Source organism: Camelus ferus, chromosome 2 (genome assembly GCF_009834535.1).
Source record: "Camelus ferus isolate YT-003-E chromosome 2, BCGSAC_Cfer_1.0, whole genome shotgun sequence".
Classification (NCBI taxonomy): Eukaryota; Metazoa; Chordata; class Mammalia; order Artiodactyla; family Camelidae; genus Camelus; species Camelus ferus.
This window is the reverse complement of record NC_045697.1, coordinates 67,630,960-67,656,709: the sequence shown is the minus strand read 5'-3', so window position 1 is coordinate 67,656,709 and position 25,750 is coordinate 67,630,960.

Sequence of the window (25,750 nt, the reverse complement as noted above, 5' to 3'; positions counted from 1 at the left end):
CAGGGCTGGTGATAAATCAGACAATAAATTAAAAAAAAATTCCTGTAGTCATAGAGCCTGGGTCCTAGCAGGGAAGGCAGACGATAAAAGTCAATTATACAATTGTTAAAAAATGGAAAACATCATGGGGGAAAGAAAGTACCAGCAGGGTTAGGGGGCGGGAGGGAGTGGGGAAGGCTGCGAGTGGAGTAGAACTGCAAATCCATGAAGCAGCTGAAAGAAGGCTCCCTGCAAATGTGACATCTGAGCTCAGTCTTGAAGTGAGGAGTTCACCACATGAGTGGCTGGGGGAAAGCACTCTGGGAGGAAGAAGAATTCACACCCAGGCCACAAGGTGGGAATGTGCTTGGCTTATTCAAGAAGCAATCAGAAGACGCTGTGGCTGGAACAGAGTGCGTGAGGGGGAGAATATGGAAGTACAGAAGATGGGCACACAGAAACACCAGGGAGAGATTAAAAAGGGTTTTGGGGGGCTCCTGATAAGGATTGTGGCATTGGTTTTAAGGAAAAGAGGAGCCACTGAAAAGAGCTTGAAGAGAAGATGCTCTGACTTCCTTTTGACCCTGTTGAAGAAGGGGCAAGGTGGGAGGTCAAAACTCAATTGGGAGGGTTGCAATAACCCAGGCTGAAGAAATAGGCATGTACAAAATAATGAACAAACACAGTCTGTGCCCTTACGGCATTCTTGGTAGAAATCAGAGGCACAAGCAAATGTAATTGTATTGTAGACTGTTGGTTACATGTAATAACTAACAGGTGTACTCAGAACAGACATTGGCACCAGGAGAGAACGATCAATTGTAATTGGGTGGTGGATCCACATGATTGGGTTCTTCACAAAAAAGGAGACAAAATTTCTCCTCTTTAGAAAAATAATATTTGCATTATACAAACAAAAATTGACTTTTGTTAAATGGTACATCAATTTTCTCAAATATTAAATCAAAATTGCTATTAAACTTCCAGAAGGGGTGGGCATCAAAAGCTTATATGACATTCCAGATTGTATAATTTGGAAAATTGCTAAAGTTAGTGTGTTTTGTCTTCTTTTTAATAGATCATTTGTTTCCAAAAAGGCTTGTTAAAGTAAAAACAAACAAATAAAAAAATTCCTTAGCTCTCTATATTCAAGATGTAACTTTTCAAATACAGAGCATTAGATATACTCTAAAGACAGGATGACCTATTTTCCGTGCTTATTTTTTTACATATTTTCCCCTTTATTTGTCTTTTTAGTATCTCCCTTCCTTTTTGAGGTCTTTTTTCTTCTTGAGCAGCCTCAAGATACATACCAATAATTCAGACTTGCAAATATTTACAAAAGATTAAGCAGGCTGTAGGAGATGTCAACCAACCCACATTTCATAGGAGGGAAAACATTGTAAAGAATATAAATTCCATGAATTGCATGAATTATTGCTTATTGTAAGTTACCATTGAAAAGACTCCATAATTCATTGGTTTCTTATTGAAAACGTACTCATTCAACCGCAGTAGATGCTAATGTGTTGAACTGCGAAAGTCAAGAGCTGTTCTGTGGTTTTCAAAATGCAAAACTGAAAGAATTAAATTAAAAGCAATTGCATTTTATTTTCAAATAATGTCATTCATAGTCAAAGCGTCTAATTCTATTGAAGTAGATAAGGTTATGTTATAAACTATCTAACATTCATAAATATATTTAACATACATTATAAAATACTAGTCACAGCCAATAAGTTAGATGTTACCTTATGACTCATTTCCAAGCACTCAGAGAAACATCCATTACAAAACTGGTCCTAAAAGAGGACGAAATTTAGAAGTTTGAAATTACAACTTACACGAACCACTTATCCTAGACTTTCAAATACAAACAACCCATCTAGATATTATAGAACATTTTACTTGTTTATATATATATATATATATATGCATTACTAATTACATATTTATATAGGCTTTCATATAAATATAATATAAATGTATATCATGATATTTTGCTCATCAATGAGTAATTGCGTCTAATATTCAGGTTTCTATGAAAACATTTTCCATCTAATTATCCTTTATCATTTACCTTGAGTATAATTTGTGATTTTTTAATAGCAAAAAAGGAGAAATCAGTAATTTCACTCAGAAAAAAATAACAAAATGAAGCTATTAAACATCTTCATATAAATTAATCATTTCCAGTGGTAAAATGGTCTTGCTTATTATTAGCTCCCTTGAAATAGTCAATCGCATAGTATATCTTAAGTCCAAATAGGACTCAGGGGAAAAAAACTCTTTTCATGGAAAGAAGCTTTGGTTCTAAAAATCCTTATCACATGTATCAGATCTCAGGTAAATATATAAGTAACTTACTGTGTTTAGGAAAACAGCTATTCACAGATTATTTTTAAAGAATTCAATGCCTTTGTGCAATAGTGGATATGATTCAAGCATCTTCATACGTGTCATTCAGCACTGCTGGACAGGGTGAACATTTTTGTAAATAGCATTATGACTGGAGAAAGACATCTCAATTAGAAAATAATTTAAACATCTTTGCATTTCCACATCTGTGTCCTCTTGAATGAGAATGTCCGCTTGCTCCAATCTGTCTTTTAAAGGCTACTGTTGAAAGGTCAGTTAAGAAAAATAGATCTACTCGACAGGCATAAGAACCATGTTGATTAAGGCTGCCTAGAACTTGTGTTACCACTGCAATGGTAACTGCTACCAAGAATGCAAAAGTGATAGCCAAAGAGTAGAATCAACTTTCTTCTATTAAGAAAAATCCTTGATAAGATAATTGACATAAGAGAAGTTAAGATCAAGGCAAAGCTTTGTTATATTACCAGAATATATCTCTTTTAACTCTGAAAATTGCCAAATTAAAAAATAATTTTCTTCAATTAAATTAGCTTTTCTGATTTTCTTTTCATTTAAACAATTACCAAAACTCCCCAAACCCCATATATTTATATTAGAATTTTAATAGTTTGATAGGAAAAAAATCAAGTTTTTGTTTAATGGATGAGAGTTTTTGTTTGGGATGATGAAAAAGTTTTAAAAATTCATACTGGTGGTGATTTTACAACATTGTAAGTGTACTTGACAACGGTGAATTGTGTACTTAAAAATGGTTAAAATGGCAAAAAAGAAAAGAAATGTTTACCACACACAAGAACAGTAAGGTATATACAGGGATAAAATTAAAAAAGGGACTTTTCAACCTTCTCTAATAATGCCTGTTTAAAATTAAGAAAACAAAATGTAGATAAGAAAGTATTTTCTTTCAGTGCATTGGTATTCGTTTATACACTACAGAAGTGTCATTTTATTTATAATACATATTAGCTTTCTTGATTTGCATTTACAGGTGCTGACGTCTATTTTAGTCTCGAATGCAGAAATACAGAAAGAAGAAGGGGGTGAGGGGAGAGAGGAAGGAAGGAAGGAAAAGAGAAAAAGAAAAAAATCCCTCTTGTTTTTCCTGTCTATTTATTGGCAATGTGAAAATTCTGCTTGCAGATCTGCTGAAACTAATAATAATTCTGCTTTGTAGACAATGTTTGAATCACTTTCAAGGTAAGTGCAGTTATGTATTTCTAAAGCTGAGCACATTAATTAGGGTAAGAGAACATTAGCACTTCAGCAATCTCTCTTGATTACTATGAAAGGTTTTCCCATATATATCATAAATTGACAATAATTAGGAAGAAGTCTTACAGGAAGAGGAGGCATTAAAACCTGGGAGATAGTAAGTGGCTCAAAAATAAAAGAAAAAAGAAATGCTGGCCTTAATTGCTTACAGAAGAAAAGGTGTAGTTCAAAATAGATATACCAAGATAACCTAAAAAGTAAAGGTGCATATGTTTCAATACAATGTAGAAAAATTTAGTGTTTTTTCCCTTAGTCCTAGACCTGCTTTGCAAGATAAGAAAGAAGGCAGGAGAAAGAGTAATAGTCAGAGAGGTCAATGACCTAAGAATGTATTGGTGATTTCTCTACTAAAAGAACAAAAACATGACCCTTGACTGAAAGAACATAGCATCTAGTTAGCTACCTAAGAAGTAAAGACATTAGGCAACTATAGAACTTAATAAATTTTGTGAAAGACAAGAATTGAAAAATGTGCTAGACATGAGATGGCTCCAGGAGACCAGTGCCTTCTTTTTCCAGCCTTAATTTTTCATGAAAGAACTTTGTTTTCTCTATGATCTCAAGACACAAATACATATGGAAGTGGTATAAAAAGGGGCACATATGTATGACAGCAGAATGCGTAATATGTATTTTATTTTTTATTAAATATACATGCACACAGTTTTCAGAAATCAGAGTATTATTAGGTTGATGGGGAAAAAGTTTAATTACCACACCTCCTTGCTCCTTGACTCTCTACCTTCCAGCCTTACTCTCCAGAAGCAGTCATTTTACATTCTTTTGCTTGTGTTTTATGTTTTTTATCTCCATGACTAAATTACAATTTCAAAAATTCTTGGTTTATCAATTTAGGCAGCATCTACTGATGGTCACTGTGGTCATGGACATTTAGCTCATATGACAAGTTCCATATAATTGCCCTATTTTTCCTGTATATTCATATCTCAGCTTTTGGTTAGATCAATATTAAATTTCTATTATGAAAACTTAGTATTAGTTATTTCTGAGACAAGTAGTATACTAAATTATACTTATTTTTTGTTTTTACTGGATTTATAACCAACTTTTATTATTTACTGATATATTTTTTAGCATATAATGGGAAACTAATAGTATTTAACCAAAGAAGGAAATTATGAAATATTCTGTGCCTATAGTAATAATATGTAAAACTGAGTGGGGCTAGATTAAAAGGAAGTAACTTTTGTATAACTTTTCACTCATGTTTGATAAGCAGTTTCCACAACTTAGAAATTGATATAGAATGATGTCTTAGATTGTGTTTCTCCAGAAGTGAAACCTGAATGCAAGTAGTTTACCAGAGAGGGGATCCCGGGGAGCACTTGTAAGGGAATGGATAAACAGCACAGGGGAGAAAGGGATCCAGTGCAGGACCAGTGATGAGCAGGGTACCATTTTATGCAACTGAGGCTCAGTTCCAGAGAGAGCTTTTGGGAGACTGCATGGAAAATCTTCAAAGTTGCCTCACTCAGGGCTAAAATGTTGGGAAATTTATTCACCAACTGCTATCAGTTAGTGGATGGGAGCTACTCCCAGGAAAATTAACATCCCAGTACTTCTGACGTGCTTCCACAGGGCCGAGTGTTCTCCAGTGGCCAGAGTGCCCTGCAAGCAGTCACAAGCACTTGCAGCAGAAGTCTGCTGGGTGAGCACACACAGGAACAGTGAGTGCAAAAGGAAATAAATGAAGCAGCAGCAACACCTGCTTCCCTCCCCTGCCTTCTGTGAGATAATGGAAAGTACATAGTACAGGTCTCTGCCCCAAGTTCCTGAAACCCTTGTAATTTCCTAAGTGATAAGAGCACTAGGAACATCGTTTGTTCTAATATCTGGTCTTTGACCTGGTCCCTGACACAGAGCTCCTAAAGCCCTTGGAATTTCTTGAATGGTAGAAATGCTTTTGTTCTAATGAGACATCTCTGGGTGGGCTCCTGGATGGAGACAGGTCACCAGAAAGATCAAACTGTACTAAGAAGTTTGGAATTTTCAGCCCCACCCTCCTCACTTCTCCAGAGGGGAGAGGCGCTGGAAACAGAGGTAATAATTGACCATGCCTATCTGATGCAGGCTCCAAAAAAAAAAAAAAAAAAAACCAATATGTACCATAAGTACAATGTGTACTGAGGTTTGGAGAGATCTAGTTTGGTGAACAGTCACATACCAGTAGGGTGACATATCCTAAATCCACAGGTACAGATGCTTCTGTGCTCAGGACCCTCCAAGACCTCACCCTCTGTATCTCTTCATGTGGCTGTTCATCTGTATCCTTTATCATATGCTTTAAAAAACCGGTAAAGATAAGTACTTCCCTGAGTTCTATGTGCTTTTCTATAGCAAATTAATGGAATGCAAGATGGGGGTCTTGGGAACCTCAGATTTATAGCCAACGGGTCAGAAGCACAGCTGTCAACCTGGACTTGATTGACATCTGAAGTGGGATGGGAGCGGTCTTGTGGGACTGAGTCCTTATCCTGTGGGAACTGATATGTCTCCAGGTAGGTAGTGTCAGGATTCCATTAAATTGCAGGACACACAACTGGTGCTGCAGAGTATTGCTTGGTGGGGAAAACGGCCCTCACACCCACGTCCAAAGTGCTGTGAGCCTGGTAGCAGTGTGGGAACGAAGGGGAAACACAGGAGGAGGACTGAGCTTTCCCCAGGACACCTCCACGTCAGCATCAGTAGAAGTGAAGTGGTGAAATGAGGGCTCTAACTGCTCCTCAAAGACCCCTGCCTCTCTCTCTCTCTCTCACCTATGATACTCGGCCCCACAAAAGAGCCTGTACGGAGATGGTCCCTCTAAAACTCATTCCATTATTCATCTCTGTTTACTTTAGACGTCACACGTCAGTTCGCTCAAGACAAACAAAACGCCATAGACTGGGTGGTTTAAATTACAGAAATTTATTTCACACAGTTCTGGGGTCTGGGAAGTTCGAGATCAAGGTGCCAACCAATTCAATTCATAATGACGTCTCTCTTTCTGCTCGTAGATGGCTGCCTTATTGCTGAGCTCTCACTTGGTGGAGACAGAAAAGAGACAGACAGAGCTCACTGGGTCTCTTATAAGGACACTGATTCTAACGGATCCAGGTTCTAGCCCTACACCTCATGCAACCTTACACTATAAAGGCCCTATCTTCAAATACTATCTTCAAGTTACGTTGAGGGTGCTGAGGCTTCAATATATCAACTTGGGGTGTAGTGTCAGGATTCCATTAAACAGGGAATCTTCAGTCATAACACATCATGAGAAATCTCATATTTCTAGATTATTCTTTATCACCAAGATTCTCATTCCGTAAGGATGTGTACACCCTCTATTCAACCTCAGAATCAGTCCACTGTCTTTGAAATGTACCATTAATCATTAGAGAATCCCCATTTCCTAAACCTTTCTTCTGATGTTTCTTTTCTTATTCTCATTGAAAGCCTCCCTCCCTTACTGCAGAGTAAGGCCCAGCAGGCCCGCCACATCCCTGCACGTATTCGTGCTCTCACTCCTCTGCCTCGCTATTCTGTTCCTTCTCTGACTTCAAACCTGTAACCTGCACTTCCCCCTTTCTTTCTCCAGCTATTACAGTGATTTCAATTTCTATGAGAAAGTAGAGCAATCAGAAGACAACTTCCACGTATGTCTGACACCACATCTGCCAGCCTCCCTGTTGTGTATCCACCTGTGTTTTTCCCTCCTGATAACCTGGAAGAACTGTCTTCACTCGAAGGTAAGTAGGAAAAGCCAGCTCCTTCTCGCCTGCAGGATGCCAGCTATCCCAGACTACCACTCCAGCAATTCTGTCTCTCACATCAGTTTTCCCGCTTACTGTTCCATTTCCATCCAATATCTCTAGTTGAAAATACATATATGCATATGCGTGTGTATGTATACATTGATACGTGTACAGTATATATGTACAGTAATATGTATATATTTGCCTTAGTCCATTCAGGCTATAACAAAAATACCACAGACTGGGTCGCTTAAACAACAGGAATTTATTTCTTGGGAAGTCCAAGATCAAGGCACTGGCAGATTCGCTGTCTAGTGAGATCCAGTTTCCTGGTTCTGTCTTTGTGTCTTCACATGGGTGGAAGGGGCAAGGGAGACCTCTGGGGTCTCCTTTATAAGACCTCACCTCCAAGTACCATGATGTGATTGGTTTCAACATACGAATTTTGGGGGTAAGATAAACATTCAGTCTGTGCAATATGTATATATTATACCTGTATTTGTGTGTGTGTGTGTATTTATACACATCTACATCTACATAGCCTTTACAAATGTATATTAATATGTATACATGTTTAGATAGGTGTTAAAAATAACATGTGCTATCACCCATGTTAGTATAAATGTTAATTTCAAAAATTGACCTTGTATCATCTTTGAGCTACTGCCCTATTTCTCTTCCTCCTTTCAGCAAACTACTAAAGCATTGTTTATCTATTGTCAGGATTTCTTTACTTCCCACTCTCACTTAAACTCAGTTTCACCAGACTTTTTGATACTGTATGCTCATGCTTCATATTTACTTCTCTCAAACTCAAATAATAGTATAAACATGTTAAAGAAGAAATAGATGATGTTTCAGCGAAGATAAGTTGGATAAATTTAACAAAAGCAACTTCCTGCTCTTGAAACTGTATCTTTTGCCCTTTGCAGTATCCAGTTCTCCCTTGTTCAGCCTTTCCAAACTCCCCCTCTGCTACAGCTTACCTTCCATGCTAAAGGTCATGGGCATGTTTTTGGCATGCGTTCTACCTAAACTCTCTGTATCCTGTGCTACTTTTAGCTCCCTGTTTTTGCTTGGACCCCGGAAAATCATATTCTCTTATTTCTACTCATTCTTTCTAACACCTGTTTCTCATTCTCTTTCACTGGCTCATTTCCAGTATTATCCCCCTAAGTAGTAATCTGATATCCTACACTCTTATTCTCTGCCCTCTCCCCTTAGTATTCACTAGATAATTTCATTTATTTTCAATCATTCCCTATCTCTTCCTTCCATTAACTCTCAAATATCCACCTTTCAAATTTGACTTTCTGCTGAGCTACAGACTTACACTTTTAGTTTTGTATTAAGGTTTTGTTTTTTTAATTTTCCTGATTTATCATTTTTAAATATCAACTCAACCTCCCTCTTATACATACTCACCTTCTACCTTCTGCTTTGAATCAAGGACTCACTATCCATCCGTCCAGTAACAGACCATCTAAATCATACTCAAAGTAATTCAAAATTATTATTTAAACCTCTCTAGAATCACTTCTCTCCTCTTCATTACAACTGCTTCTCCTCTCTGTAGGTTCCCCTCATTCCTCACAAGGATTATAATAATGGTTTCCTAACTGCATTAACCATTGAAATGACAGCTCCACACGGCAACCCAACCTGTCATTTTAAACTAATGATCTGGTCAAACACCCCCTTGTTTTAAACATCCCCAGCTCCCAGCTGATTCTAGAATAAGAATGCAAACTCTCTCACTTGAGAAATAAAGTCTTGCCCAACTCTTTTCTTGGCTTGACTCCTTTCTCTCATTCAGCTTTGCCTCTAGCCTCTCCTACCCTTGTCCCCTATGTTCACACCAGCCCAAACCCCAGTCCTTCCTCACCTATCCCCAGGCCCTTTGCATCTGTGATTTTGTTATATTTTTCCCTCTGATCTGAGTGTTCTTCTGAACCCTTCTCCTCCCAAACCTCTTTCAACACCCAAGTGACTAATAACTCTTAATGCAAAAGTGTGAAGGAATCTTAATTAAGGCTGGAAGAGAGGTCAGAATGAAGAATAATTTTGCCATCTATGTTCCTGAAGCACTGCACATCCATCTATTACAGCATTTATTGAATCACTTATTAGTTATAAACTTATCCCAAGTTTAATACCCTCATATTTAGCAAGAACATCCTAATCACTCTTTGACACGCATGAACTCGGAGTCCTAAAACCTAAGTTTATATCTTAGTTCTGCTGTTGACCAGTACTGTAATCAAAAGCTAATCTCTTAACTTTGCTTCTTCCGTTTCTTCTCTGCCAGATTAAGATTATTATAACGTCTTTACTGCTTATTTTGAGAGTGATTTGGGATAATACATGTAAGGCTCCACAAATCACAGTATCTGCAAATGTTGGTTCCCTTATTAGTTTCTTCCTGTCATTCCGAGCACCAAGCGCGGTGTCAGCACATAGGGAGTGCTAAATACATGAGTGTGAGTGAAACTATATTTTTGCTATATTCACTGTATTCAAACCATCCCAAAACTTAATGGCTTAAAACAATGACAACTTTTATTTTGTTCCTGAATCTGTGATCTGGGCTGGGCTTGGGAACAGCTTGTCTGTATTCCACTCAGCATCGGGTAGGGTGAGCTGAAGCTTGAAAGGCTGAAATCATCTGCAGATTCCCCCATACACCTGCCTGGCATTTGATGCTGGACGTTGGCTTGGACCTCTGCTGGGGCTGGGGCCAGAACTTCTCCACTCCGGCATTTCATGTGGCTGCTTGGCTTCCTCACAGCACAGTGAATGGGTTCCAAAAACAAGTGTCCTGAGAGAGAGAGCCAAGAGGAAGCCATAGTGCTCTTATGATTTAGCCTGGAAACCAAGCAGCATCACTTCTGCCACATCCTGTTAGTCAAAAGTGATGAAGTCTGGCCCATATTAAAGTAGAGGGGAATTAGACTTCACATTTTGATGGAAATAGTGTCAAATAATTTGCACACATATTTTCTTAATGGAGGTACTGGGTATTGAACCCAGGACTTCATGCAAGCTAAGCATGTGCTCTACCACTGAGCTATACTCTCCTCCCCACCCCGTACACGTTTTAAAACCATGTATTCCTCTACCAATCCGTGTTAGCATCTGTATCAGGCTGATATGTTGGCTATACAGTGAACCCATTTGACAGTATCAGGGTCCCAACATACAAATTAGGGATATAGTCAGGTAAAGGGAAAAACAAAACAGAAACAAAAAACAAACTCAGACCTTTGAATTCCAAAGACCTGGGTACAAATTCTGGATGTGCCCACCTACAAGCTAATAGAGCCTTAACTACAACCAAGTAACTTAACTTTTGAGCCTCAGTTTTTCCATCTCTAAAATGGGGATAATAATTTTTATACAGCCAATTGCACAAAGTTTTGAGAACCAGAAGTAACTCATGTAGAGACATTATGTAAAGAATTCTGTAATGCAGATAAAAGGCAAGTTACTGGAGTAGAGGTAGATGAGCAAAACCATTTTCATTTGACACAACAATAGTAATTACACTCTGATCTTTGTCAGATTTGCTTTCACCTGTTGGCAGTACAGACTCTGTTCTTTGATTTTTTTCCCCTGCATAAGAAGTAAAATTTTTAAAAGGCCACCACTTTTACCTAGGTACCAGGAAAGTTAATTAGATCTTGATGTGAGATGTTTTGCAAGTATCCATTGCAGTAGTACATATACCAGCCCAGTGATTCACTCCACATTCAGGCATGTATTTCTAGAAAGTAACAGCAAGTGACATTTTACAATCTAAGCTTGTTCTGTTTAAAAAAATGGATTCTAGGTTTATAGAAAATGTCAACATCAAAGAAAATATCTGACATTTAAACAACCAAGAACCTCAATACCCAGTATATAAGAGGAAAAGGATGACTAATGTGTGTACTCTGAACCATATATTACATTTTTCATCCTTGCATTTACATAGCTTGTTTTCTCAAAACCACTTCAATTTCCCATGATTTCTCAGCTAAAGTATATTATCCCCTTTTAGTCATCTTTATATGGAATTCTTCCTCACTTAATCTATAATGTACTTGATGTTTTCCACTCCTTTATCTATCCACATATGACCATATGATACAATACTGGCAATGGGCCAGTTAATTAAAATGCTGATGGATCTACAAAAGAAAATAGTCTATGTATTTGTTTGGACTGAGTTGGGAAATGCTTCTTCAGCATAAGACATGGTGGACAAAGTTAAAAGAGAAGCCCCAGCATGGGATGAAATATTTCAGATACATAACCAGCAAAGAATCTAAATCCAAAATATATGAAATAGTACCACAAATAAATGGTAAAAGGAAAAACCAAACCAAAAAAAAATGAGTGCAGAAAATGAAAAATTGACAGAAGAAAAAAAATCCAAATTGCCAATAAACACAGAAAAATATGCCCAGAATTACTAGAAGCAGGGGATAATGTATTAAAGCAATAAAGAAGTACCATGTCATATTCATTAAATGGTCCAAGTTCTAAATGCTGGTCAAAGTACTAAGCTTAACACAATCAAGTTTTGCTACAGCTGCAGAAAATGAGTCTCATACACCGCTTCCTACTAACCTGCAATATTACACAGTGACAAGTGAGGATAAAAATATGCAGTTAAAAACAAATTAATATTTTAAGAAATAGCTCTTGCTAGTAACTACGTCTGTTACAATCATTTGTCCAATAATAAAAGTTAATGGAATACATTCTATATATGACAGAGTCCACAGTAGCTTGTCCTAAATCGATGATGACTGGGCTGTAATAGTGAGAAAATGTGTGTAGAGGAATCTTTAAAATGTGGAGCACACAGTAAGTAGTCAATAAAAGGTAGATTTAATACTATTTTTTGAGGTTATGAGCTAAGAGTTACAAAGGTCTGCATCATTGTATACAAGTCAGCTTATTATCATTCATAAAAAATACAGTAAGTGTGTAAATTCTGGAGATAGACTGAGTTATATTTCCAATCCTGCCCTATAAGATAATTTCTTTTAAGAAATGGATTCTTGCAGATGAATATAATTTCCAAAGACAGCTTGAAATATAGATTCACAATGTGTTATATCTCTTACGACTTTTATGGAAATGAAGTGATGTGCTCTGGAAAAGTATGCTAGCCGATTCAAAAAGCATCTCAAGTGATCTGGATGGTATTAACGCCACAGATACTGACTAGAGAGTTTGAAATGAGAGAGTGGAATAAAGCAAAAATTCTAAGTTATTAGTTATGTAATATAATATATTGGTATACATGTCTATCTAAATTAACAAAAATACAACTACCTCACCACGAATGTGAAAAACATAATTAAAACTTTTTTTTTTCATGTATGTATCTGCCAAATTGGGAAGTGGAGAATAATCTTATTTTAAGTATTGACATATATTCTGACACATAGTGTATTCTCTCCTGCTTTAAAATTCTTTAGTGGCTCCTCACTGCTATCACAAAGTTTAAGCCCCTTATGGAAACATGCAAGGCTTCTAGAATTTGGCCTTTGCCTAACTCACCAGTTTTTATGTTTTACTTTCCCTTAAAGTTCAGCACTTCAGAACTGTGTGTGGTTCTCTTCAAGGGTTAAGCTCTCCCCTGTTCTTTGCCCTGTCTTATCTTCTGGCCCAAGACACTTCAAAGCTTCAGTTCCTGTCATGCCTCCTGTTTGAAAAATTCCCTGAACGAAACCTCTTACCACAGCCTTCTTTTCTTGCAAAGCATCCTTTTCATATCTTTTACATAGCACTGTATTATGATTTTCTCTGAAAGTCTAAAATTGTGAATAGGAGTTTATACAAGCTTCAGAGTCAGGTAGGCAGAAATTATCATCCAAGCTTTGTCATTTAAAAGTTGTGTGACCTTGGGTAATTGACCTAACTTCTCTGATTCACTGCTAAAATGGGGGTAATAATACTTAATATTATATGATAGTAATAATAGTATATGGTGTTGTGAGGCTTAAATGAGTTATAGAAAGAATGGGGACAGGCCATGACTCAAAGTAGGTGTCAATAAATAAAAAGTAGATACTATCATCATGATTGTTTTTGCTATTATTATTATTTTTCTCTTTCCTCCATAGGATGCGAGATCTTTGACACAAACTGTAGTTTTTATTTTTGCATCACCTAAGGGGGATGCTTTGACCAAATACACTATATGTATGCTTAATGCTTAGATAATTAAATGAATGAATGAGTGGGACCACTAGAAATGAGCAAATGACAAATTATAATTTGTCCCATACAGAGGAGAAGAGAATCATCAATTATCTTTTCTTCCCAGAAATTACATACCTACAGCATCACTGTGTATTGTTGCTGAGCAAAATCTCCCATGATCTAAACGTGGGAAGTTGTTTGCAAGTGGAGGACCTTAAATTTCATACACTGAATGCAGCCATCTCTTTAAAGATAATCCGAAATGGATTGTGCTGTTACTGGTACTGTGAACTACAGCATTCATGAGGCCAGCGCTCTCTCTGTCCTGACACTGAGATTCAGACTGCAGAGTCTGAAGTGAGAGGAGTAACTGTCGCTGTGTCAGGGGCTACGGGCCATGGGATGAGGTAAGGAAGGGTACTTTTGAAGAACGAGCTATCCAGTGGCACACAAACAAACAGACCAAATAGGAGCTGAGAAGAACTGGTGACAATAAGAAAGATGGGAGAGCCTCCAAACCCAAATGGCCCCGTTTCCTAGCATTTTATTTAAAAGGTTTCAACTGTGGCATTCATGATGTTGACACTGACTTATCTGAACAAGTTAAAAGTATTCTGAGACTGTAATTCCTCCCTCTTAGGTGGCCAAATTATTGAGCAGTCTAGTTTAATTCTGGTAAACATTTTCCCGGTGAGGATTGCTAACATTCCCACTGGACAAACTGGAGAAGCCACCGAAGGCCAGATAGATATTCCACTGTAAATAAACTGACACTGCCGTTTATCACTAGTCCCCTGAGAGTTTAGTCAGCGTTGAATCCACAGAGCCTATAAGCCCTGGTAGAGCTCAGAAAAATTGAATTTGGGAATCTATGAGAGTGAGTAGTCCCCGAAGTAGAAGCACACACAACAAAACCAGCAGTCTCCTTCCTGCCAACTTCCCCTCCTCTTCCAGCTTAAGGAAATCACACACATCATCATCATTATCCTCATCATCCTACTTTAATTAAACCACTACCTCTAATACGTGTACCATACACATGACCTTCAATGCCAAGCTCCTGTAACAAAATGCCTGACTGGCGCGGTGAGCAAGTTACAGCTGTGTCTGAGGCCGGCTGCTCAAGGACATACATTACATCAGAAAGCCTCTTAAGAGAATTAAAGTGCAGTGCAGAAGAAATGGCCACCGTCTTCAGCATACTAGTGACAGCCCATGACACCAAATGCAGCCCACTCTTCGAGATTCCCACCATGGAAGGGAAGGCTGTGGGTTATAGTTTGCTTGCTTCTATCATTACAGGTCAGTCTGTCTCAAACTCTTCCCAGGGAGGAAGACAATGAAGGCTGTTTTCCTTGGGGCCAATCACTTTTAGAGCCCAGGCTATGAGCTCTCCACCAGCTCTTGTTCTCAAAATCCCATTCTGGTTTCAGTTGTTTTATTGATTCTTTGGGCACTAAAGGCAGGGCAAATAATTCATTTGGTTTTCCTCTATTTGCTTCTGTACATCTCCTTTAATATCTTCTGCTTTTACCTCAAGGCAGATGCACCACCCCAAATACTTTGGTGAAAATAAAACGGCGTAATTTCTCAGAATATTTTTGAAATGCATTCCTGTTTATTTTTCATTAAAAATCTGATTTTCCATGCTCTTCAAAAAAGAACAACTCCACAATGACATCTCAAGTTTGCCTAAAGAGCAGACTGAATAAATTCACTGTCAAGCTACATTCATCTAAAAGCTGTAAAATAGCTTATTCACTCTTATCAGGGAGGCTTTCTTTTGAAATCAGAAATTCTAACAAAGAATTTTTGTGAAGGTGACTATTGTATCTAATACCGGAGCATATTGCTTGCTTTGGGGGATCATAACCGAGACAAGACTCTAATTGACTGGCCCCAAATCATCTCACCCCTTATGAGGACAGGATAAATAGCCGGTTGGTTGGCCCCACCTTTAGGTATGAAATTGATCTTCTTGTTGACGTGGCCCTGCTGTCCTGTCAACTCTCCTGGAGTGACGTCCTGGAGAAGCAAACTTGCCTGAAATGCACCTTCGTGTCAAATTAGCATGTGGCAGAGCACATGGAGTGACAACTAGATGACTGGTTTCTCAGACCTGAGAAGATGCAAGAAAAAGATCTGCAGAAGAGGCAGATCTCTCATTGAAAAGGCAGATGCCCAGCTCACACTGTGTCCCAGTAGACTGGTGCTGGCAAAGACGACTGTCTTGACTGAAAAGAACACTGCCAAGAAACTGACCTTAGGGGGAATGGGAGAGCACAGAGCATGGTATTTACATTTCTTTGAAGTCTCTTTCAAGTTTTGAAAATCACTCCTAAAAATACACTCAACTGTGACTAGAAATATATTTTCTATTCTCTTAGAATGGTTTTGAGGTAGAAGATGCACTGAAAAAAACACATTAAGTCTGTCCCATCCCTATATTCTCCAATTTTTTAACACAGCCTGCCTAAAGTAAAGCAATCCAAGAGACAGTAATATTAAATATATGCATTTAGGTTTCCTTCTTATCTCTTCCTCAATTTAGTAGCTTAGAGTCTTACTGAAAACTATGCTAAACCCACAGTATATTTTGGTATCCCAGACACTCTGAAGAGAGAGCAATAATCCCTTCTAATTCTTTCTTTAATTTGCAACCATTGGTAAGTATTTCAGCATTATACCCCTTTACCACACAACTGTCAGCAAAGAACACTTTGAAGATAGCTTATAATCCTTTATGTGAGTGACAGGTTGTTTCAGCGCTTTTTATTTGAATCAATTGTAAAATCCCACCAATCAGAAATCTAATTCTGTCTCAAAGAACTGAATTTTAATATATTAAATATTAAAATAGAGAACACTTTGTCAGAAGAAAATATATACAAAATGCCCAAACATATAAGCATTCATGTAGTGAGATTATCAATGAGTATTTCAGAGGTTTTAGTTTTTATTTCTGTAGCAGGGGGCTATGATGTTCTTTATAAACCTCTTACTAAAACTTTAGTCCACATAAACTTGTTTTAGAGTGTTTCTGTCCTTTACCACCAAATGATGGCTCATTTCCATAGCATCTAATATTTACAACTATAAATGCCCTCATGGATGAACCTAGCTTTTCAAGCACTAACAGAGCTACTCTGAACTTCATTCACTAAACTCCATCTCACGAAAACTGACCTTTACTTACATGATATTCTGTAATTCAGCTACCATATCTCAGTCATTGTCAACCTTCTGCTGAAACATACTAGGAGTTCAGTTTATGTATATTGAACTATAATGAACCGTAGCGTCTGGACTTTTTCAGTTGTCCCACTATGTGTTCACCTTTGTCTTCCCCTTTTCTCCCAACTAGTAAGGATTCTAAGACAAGCATTTCATCAATATATTGAACAGTCTAAAAACCAATGTCATTTTAAGTCTCTATGTTCTCTTCATCAATCCCTAGTCAAGGTCATTCCTGTCTACTTTCTCTTATTTTACTTAAAAGCTGCGAAATATTAGCCAGGGATATTAAAAACAACAATAAAACAAAACCTCTGTGCTGCCATCATACAACATGCTTTAGACTCAGGGAGACTTGGGCATAAATCCAGCTCTGCTACTAGTTAACTATTTGGCCTTTCTCAGATAACTGAAGTTATCTGAGCCTCAATTTCCTCATCTATAAAATCAGAAGGTTATCTTCAGTTCTGGAGTCTTTGTGTGAATTACAAAGTCACATTACCTGGGCTTCACTTTACTCAAAGTGAAATCACTTTGCTTGAAAAAGAGAGACATAACATAAATGGAATGAATGATCCTATCAGCCATTCTACCAAATCAGTCTCTGCCCCAGAGTAAGCAGGACATGGGGGATGTAAGTCAATTAATCTTACTCAAAGATACTTTTTCATGCAACATCTTTCCAAAATGCAAGCTTCCAATTCCAAACAGAAATAGCAATCTGTTTCAGTGCTGAAGGGAAACCTGGCTGTATTATATTTAAGGAGAAGCAGTTGATTCATCCTTACTTAGAAATTCTCAAACAATATATTTGAGTATATAAAGTGCTCACCATACTGGCAGACTTGGAACCTAACACTTGTGAACTACACTACTTTGTTGTACTCTATAATAATGTTTGTAAATTTCCTTGTCCACCACGTCTCACATCTGAATGGCATTCAATCACGTTAAGTGATTATTAGTCATCATTTTATGACTACAATGAAATAGCACAGCTGCTAAATATTGTTAGCTACTTAATGGCTTACCTTGTCCCTTACAGTGGTTCTTCCAAATCTTTCCACTTTCCTCAAGTCCTATATTCATTCCTCCCTTTTCATTTGTAGCAGATACTCAATTTCCACTGTTATTCCTCAAATTAAGGTTATCCAGTATAAATATACCTTTCTCATTTTTTTTCCATGTAAAAGCATCCTGTTATATTTAAACTCCCTCTCTTCCTTTGGCCAGTCTTTGAAGAAAGATACATCTTCCCCAATTAAAGGCTAAGACTTCACCCATTCTTAAAGCTCTTGTTCTATGCACTTTCATAATTTATGATTTGATCTTGATGAAATTTGAAATTTTAATGGAGTGATCATAGTTTTGTTACACAAAAATGGAATCAGGGGGCCAGCCATTGAAGATCTGGTCTCAGACATATCCCTTTACCACTGAGAACCTGAATTTTCTATGAATGATGTCAAACTGAAGGATACCACCAGCCATTTTCAAAACAATACCTGCTAGCAGCTGCTAGCTGCAACCTTGTAGTTTCAAAGTTCTCCCCACTTCACAGCTGTGTAATCATTTCAAACCCCAACCATTCCTTGCTTAAGGAGCATCCTTAGTTCTTGCCAGGTCCAATCCTAATTCTTGACCACAGCACCTCTTTATTTCAATCAGGTCTCCATTTCTGAAATTCTGGTTAACGGTCTCTATTGTATTTCTCTATTTGAATCCATCATCAGATTATCTCGGTCCTGATAACCGACTTTCTTCGATCCTGCTAGGAAGGAAGGAATAGCCGCTGCTCTATAGCCCACTCTCTCTATCTTGGCAAACCTGGGAAAGGACTCTGGACAAAGAAAGAAATGGCCTGGGCAAATTTCCTTGCAAACACACTAACCAAACCTCTTTGGTGGTAAAATGATTTTAGCAGAATATGTGTATTTTATCTATGTCAGATTTCTCTCACTTTGTCTGCTGGAATTCATCTGTGTCAGCTATATAATCATCACAGTATAAAATTATTACAATATAAACTGGAAATGGTTTGTAATCAAAGTAGTCCCCTTTGTGTGAGTGATGTCATGCATGCATGGCTCGGATACCCCATATGTTAAATCTGGGCTGGAGTGCACTTCAGTGAAGGAATACATCATTTTTCAGACTTCTGCATTCTTTCTCTGTGGCTTGTGATTACCTGTTTCCTTTCAATCAGGGGTCAGTAAACAATAGCCCATACACTAAAGAGTTGTTTAAAAAAATAATAAACAAAAATGTGTGACACAGGCCATGTGTGGCCTGCAAAAAGTAAAGTATTTACTATCTGGCTATTTACAGAAAAAAAAAAACAAACTTGCCAACCTCTTATTTCAACTATTAGTCAGATTTGGTCTCTGGGCAAGATCTCTGCATTTTGTGAGTCTTACTTGAAAATTGACCCATTTTGCTATCAAGACTGCTACCCTCACTAGACTATAAAAACTTCTTAAAAAAGAAGCAAGAGTCAGCATCTTGAGTTTAATGTACCCATAAATATAATAATCTTGTTCACCCAGAAATAGATCAACTCATACATAGTAATATGATTTTCAACAAAGATGCCAAAACCTCCAACAGGAAAAGTCTTTTCAACAATGAAGTTGGAATAAATGGTGTGATGGTTAATTTTGTGTCAACTTGAGTGGACCACAGAGTGCCCAGAAATGTGGTCAACTATTTTCTGGGTGTGTCTGTGAGGGTGTTTCTGGATGGTATTAACATTTGAATTGGTAGAGTGAGTAAAGCAGATTTTCCTGCTAATATAGGTGGGCCTTATCCAATCAGTCAAAGACCTGAATAGAACAGAAGGCTGAGTAAGATGGAAGTCCACCTGCCTTATTGAGGGGCTTCAGTCTTCTCCTGCCCTTGTACTGGAACTTACACTGTCACTTCTGCTGACACTCAGGCCTTCGGACTCAGACTGCAACTACACCACTGGCTCTCCTGGGTCTCCAGCTTGTCAACTGCACATCTTAGGACTTCTCAGCCTGTGTAATCACATGACCCAATTTCACATGATTATGAAGAAAGAAAAATACATGAAAAATATATCTGAGAAAATATTGATATTCAGGATATATAAAGAATTCCTCCAGCTCAAAATGAAAAGATAATGCAATTAAAAAAAAAAAAACTGAGCCAACATATTTAACAGACACTTTATAAAAGGCAAAATGTGAATGGCCAATAAGCACATATGAACGTGTTCAACATCACTATCACTAGGGAAACTCAAATTCAAAAGTAGAGACACAGAGAGTACTACACACTCACCAGAATGGCTAACATTTAAGCCGACTGATAACAACAAATGGGAATGAGAATGCAGAGCGGTCAGTGTTCTCAAACAGTGTTGGTGAGAGTGTAAAATGGTACAAGCACTTTGAAAAAAAATCTGGCATTTTCTTTCAAAACTAAATATACATTTACCCAGCAAGGCTGACCCTCCATTGTTACCTAAGAGAAAAGAAAATATGTTACAAGAAAACTTATGTATCTTGTTCATAACAGCTTTATTCATAATAGTTAAAAACTAGAAATGACCCAGCTTTCTGTCAATAGGCTAGTTGGTGAAGAAACTATGATGTACTCGTACAACAGCATACCATTCCGCATGAAAACAGAAATGAACTACTAAAAAACCCAATCACACAGATACATCTCAGAAACACTATACTCAGTGAAAGAAGTCCTGCACAAAAGAGTGTATATTGTGTTGTTCCATTTATGTGACGTTCTAGAGCAGGCGCATCTAATCAATGGTAGAAAATCATTGGGGCAACGGATGCCAGAGGCCAGAATGATGGAGCAGGGATTAACCTGAAGAGGGCATGGGGGAACTTTCTGGGATGATAGTAATGTTCTCTGTCTTGGTTGAGGGTTGGTTTACACTGATGTATGCATTGCCAAATTCATTGAATTGCACACTTAAGATTTGTGTGTTTAATGATATGTAAAGTTTACATAAAAAGTAACAAATTTTGATCATGATAAAGTATTTAGGGGAAAGTTAATGGCTCTCTGCAATTCTTTCTTAAATGCATCCAAAGTAAGATGTTTGAATAAATGGATAAAAGAATGGAATCACATTTATATTTGATAAAACAAATATAAAACATTAGTGGTAGATACAAAGTGATGAGTATACAGGTGTTAGGGACTGAATATCTGTATCCTGCCCAGATTCATAATTTGAGGCTGTAACCCCCAATGTGACTATATTTAAAAAGAGGGCCTACAAAAAGTAATGAAAGTTAAATGAGGTCAAAAGGGCAGGGCCCTAATCTAATAGGATTAGTGTCCTTATAAGAAGAGACACCAGAGATTGCACTCTTGAATTCCTTCACTCTCTCTCTCTCTCATTCTGTCCATGTAAGTGTAAAAAGAGGTCATGTGAGGGTGACAGTTGTCTTCAAGCCAGGAACAGAGCCCTCACCAGAAACTGAAATCAGCTGAACCTTAATCTTGGACTCCCAGTCTCCACAACTGGAAAAATAAGTCCCATTCTTTAAGCCACTTAGTCTGTGGGATTTTGTTATGGCAGCTCAAGCAGTTTAATATGACAGGTGTTTGTTATATTATTCTTTTAACTCTGTTATATGTTTCAAATTTTTCATATGAAAAAGACTAAAAGTTAGCCAAAATATCATGGGGATAATGATTAAGAGCATTACCTTTGGAAGCATAAAGAACTAGGCTCTAACTTTAGGTCTGCAACTTGCTAATTGGGTGAAAATAAGCTCATTATTTAACCTATCCTATCCTCCTTCTCTCATCTAAAAATGGGGATCATAATAAAACACTGCTCTCTGGATTTGATGTAAGCATGAAACAAAGTATCACACCTGCTAGCACCTAGCAAAATACCTGAGACATATTAAGTGCCCAGTTAACATTTGCGCTAATAATATTTTTTAACTATCATCTTGCAGATATTTAATATTACATTGTAGATTTTTACTACTTCCTTGAAATAAATGAGAAACAATATGTGAAGTACTGCACTTGGCTGATTTTCAAGTTAATATATGTCCTTTCATTTCTACTCTTCAATGCTATCACATAACCAATCATTTGTCAATACTTTCTCATCAACTCTCAAGGTTAAAAAAATGGACTATTAAAATGCAAATAACAGGATAATTTGTTCACAAAGTATTTTAAAGACCATTTAATTTATTTTTTAATAAGCTGAACAAAATTGACTTCTATTACTATAGTAATTTAATTAATTCTACTGAAATTGGCAAGATTCTTAGGTATGCTTTTTAAATGATAAAGTAAGAAAGTATAAATAAAAATATAAAAATTCTATAAACTCTGTATATAGAATATGTGCATGTTTTAAAGATAAATAAAATAAATAAGTGTATAACCACCATCTAACAGAAATTTTACCATTACTGTGAAGCTCTCTTGAATTACTCCCTAGTCAAATGCATGTTCTTCTCATTCTCCAACCCTTCCAAGAAGTAACCTCTAGGGCAGATTTGCAGGTAGTTATCCTCTTAGGGCTTTAGAGCACAATGAATAACCACAACCTCATGGGCCAGCCTGCTGGATTTAAATCCTGGATCTTTTACTTTACAGCTATTTGATTTAGGGATGTTATTTAATCTCTCTGCATGTTATTTTCCATCTTTAAATGTGAATCATAATAGTAAAAATACATATTGTATTTTTGAAAAGTATCTGGCTTATACTAAGAGCTTTAGATATATTTCTGTTACTATCTTGCTTTTCTACTTATTTTAATATGTTTTTATGGATCTCTATAAAATATATTTCTAAATTTCAGCTAGTTTTGACATTTACAGATATAGACTTCTACTATATATCCTAAGGTATAATTTGCTCTTATCTTTCAACAAAAATTTTAGAAATTCTGCCAGTACATGATTTTTCATTTTCACTGTTATATAATATTCCACTGTATGATACATGGCTATGTAATTATCCATTCTCCTGTTGTTAAATGTTTGGGCTATTTCCAAATTTTTTTATTTCACACAGTGATGCTCAACTCGGGTCATTTAAGGCAAAGTCTAGACAGACTGTGTCCATGTGGATGGGTCAGCATCATCTATCAATGTCTTCTCAATTAATGTGGAACAGTAGTAAGTTACTGAATCACAGTTCTCTTTCCTATTTAAATCCTTCTGTATTGACCATCTATTTAGCAATCTTTCTCCATAAAAGTGTTTAAAAAAACTTTATTACTCTGCAAAGAGTTATGGATTTTCAATTTGCTTTTTATTAAAACCAGTTTTATTTTCATGAAAATGACCAAAGAAGTCACAATTAAATTGCTATTACTGAATTAGCCAGACATATTTTGAACGTATTGAACAAATTTATCCTCCATGAATGACCATATTTTAATCAACACCAGGTTCCTAAATGTTTGTTTCTGCATGGCTAGAGCCTGGCTGAAGGATCACTGTGTCTAATGAATAAATCCATTAAGATCCTGTCAATAACATAGAGAAATGTTTTATTTGCTTTACTAACAGCCTATAGAAGAAAAGCCTTCAATATCTTTGTCTAAGCTAATGGGCTAGCATCTGATATATAGAGCAAATGATTTAATCATTATGATAGACGATTCTGAGTTTAGAGTCATAGATTTAAACCCATTTGGGATTTTACTTTTAGCCACATTATTAGTATACATTGATTATTCTGTTGGGTAATCATTTAATTAGTAAATAGACAACAATTGTTAATAAACTGATTCAAGACAGTTCTCAAACTTTGGGAGAGAACTAGTAGTCCTATTTAGTACAAATACATCCTTGAAATCTGAAAATGAAATTTAATGTTGCATTTATGTGAAAGTTTTTAAAATAATTAATTCCAATAGAAAGAAATATATGCACACACTATTTTGTTATTAGTGAAAATAAAATATCTAATGAGGAAACTTGAAAACAGTCACATAAATACTTTGATTTATTGTGTTTATTTTGTATCTGAGCCCTTTATCAAAATCCATCAATGCAGCAAAAGCCTATTTTCTAGAATTGGGTCACATGATAATTAATCCTGTTGCTCAAATGTAGAAACTCAGTTCTGAGGTACAATGAGAAAAGCCTTACGTTGCTCTGCTTCACAGAACAATTAAACTATCATGTGTGTTCCCTCAAGAGCTTCCTCTGTTACAAATAACACTGACACCAGAGGAGGGGTTGAACATTGTGGTTAAATGATAATGGATGGTACAAAACGTAAGGCTATAAAGGTATGAATAAGACATAAGGAAATTGTTCAAAGGCCAGTCCAAGCCCTCTTTGATACAAACCCAGGGGCCCTTCCCTTTCCAATGAGCTCAGTTAGCCCCTTTGCTTCATGACATCACAAAGTAACTGGTTGAAACTGTGCTTCAAGAGCCTTTTATACACAAGAATTAAATGTCTCATTTAATTTCAGTTACTGTAAGTGAGCTTCTGAGAAGGAATTGCTGAGTTGTAACACTGAGCTTGAAGCCAGGCTGGCTGGTTAATTCCTAGCTGTTTGAAGTGCTTTCTTCTCTTATCTCGAGCTGTGCAGGCTCACTACAGCCTGAGGGGACCTGAGCCTAAGTCTTAGGGAGATTTTTGTCTCCTTTCTACAGAGAGGAATGAAGAACAGATAAGTGCTGTGGCATAAAACCAATAACATACCAGAAACTTCTTGCCAATTTTGAGAGAGGCATTGGAGTATGGGGCTGATTAGAAAAGCCAAAAAGTCCATAATACAGTGTCCTTGTCTCTGACTTTCACTTCACTGGTACACTGTGCAATTTTAATTGAAAATTACTATTGCTAGAAACTAACATTACCCTAAAGATGTCCTAGTTAGTTCCAGTTGAAGTTTTTACATAAAATGAACATTAGCAGCAATGAGAAAGGAAGGGAGAGGCTGAATATGGTGAGTCATTAAGGCAACGATTAGGACACTTTCCCAGATTTTATTGTATAACCTTTTTAAATCCTCATATAATCTACTTTGCAATTCTCAGGAGAGCACTCTTATGATCTTCAAAGCAAAAATATGCCCCAGCATGAACTTCCTAATAAACATATCATAGTATATCTTCCTGTTTAAGATAAAAACAGGGTCATTTTTCTGAGGTACTTTAGTGACTACACCCCTTATATTTTCCTATACACCCATGCACACACCCTGCTCCCCATCTCATGTGCACTTTTACATCTTGGTGCATTTTTGTTTTAAATAGATGTTCACAGGATGAGCTGGCAACATTAGACCACATAAACAGCCTTTCTTGCCTGCACATGGCAATGCTCCCAGGCCAGAGTAACCAAAATCAGCCATGCGGCCCCTATAAACAGGCAGCCGCGGCACTGAAGACTCAAACAGCAAACTAAACCATTGCCAAGAACTCACAAGAGCCAGTCGGAATGGCTTAAGCACTTGAGAGAGCAAAACTATTAAAACTAAGCTAGCTCAAAGACCATTCCTCTCCAGCTACTGTGTTGTTTGCTCAAATAAGCGTCCAAAGCACAGTCAGAAACTAAGAAAACAAAACACCTAAGACTGTAAAACAAAGAACTATTGTTTAAACAACTCTTCTCCCTTGAAGACCTAGAAACTGCAATGAATCCAGAGATTCACAGAGAAAAATCTTAAATACATTTTTACTATTGGCATTGTTCTCATAGCCTGCTCACTAAAGTACTTGCTGGTTCTGAGAGGTTTTCATTATTCTGATGAGAGGCTAGGTGATCTTATACTGTACTTCCTGTATAGGTACTTCTAGTGTGGTGCTCACCATAGCAACTGAGCCCTCCAGTTGTGTTATCTGAATGCAGGTTAAATGGGGAAGGAAGCATTTCCCTCATCTTCACTTCAGAATTAGGCAAGGTTAAAGTAGTCATGGTTAAGAAACTATACGGATTATG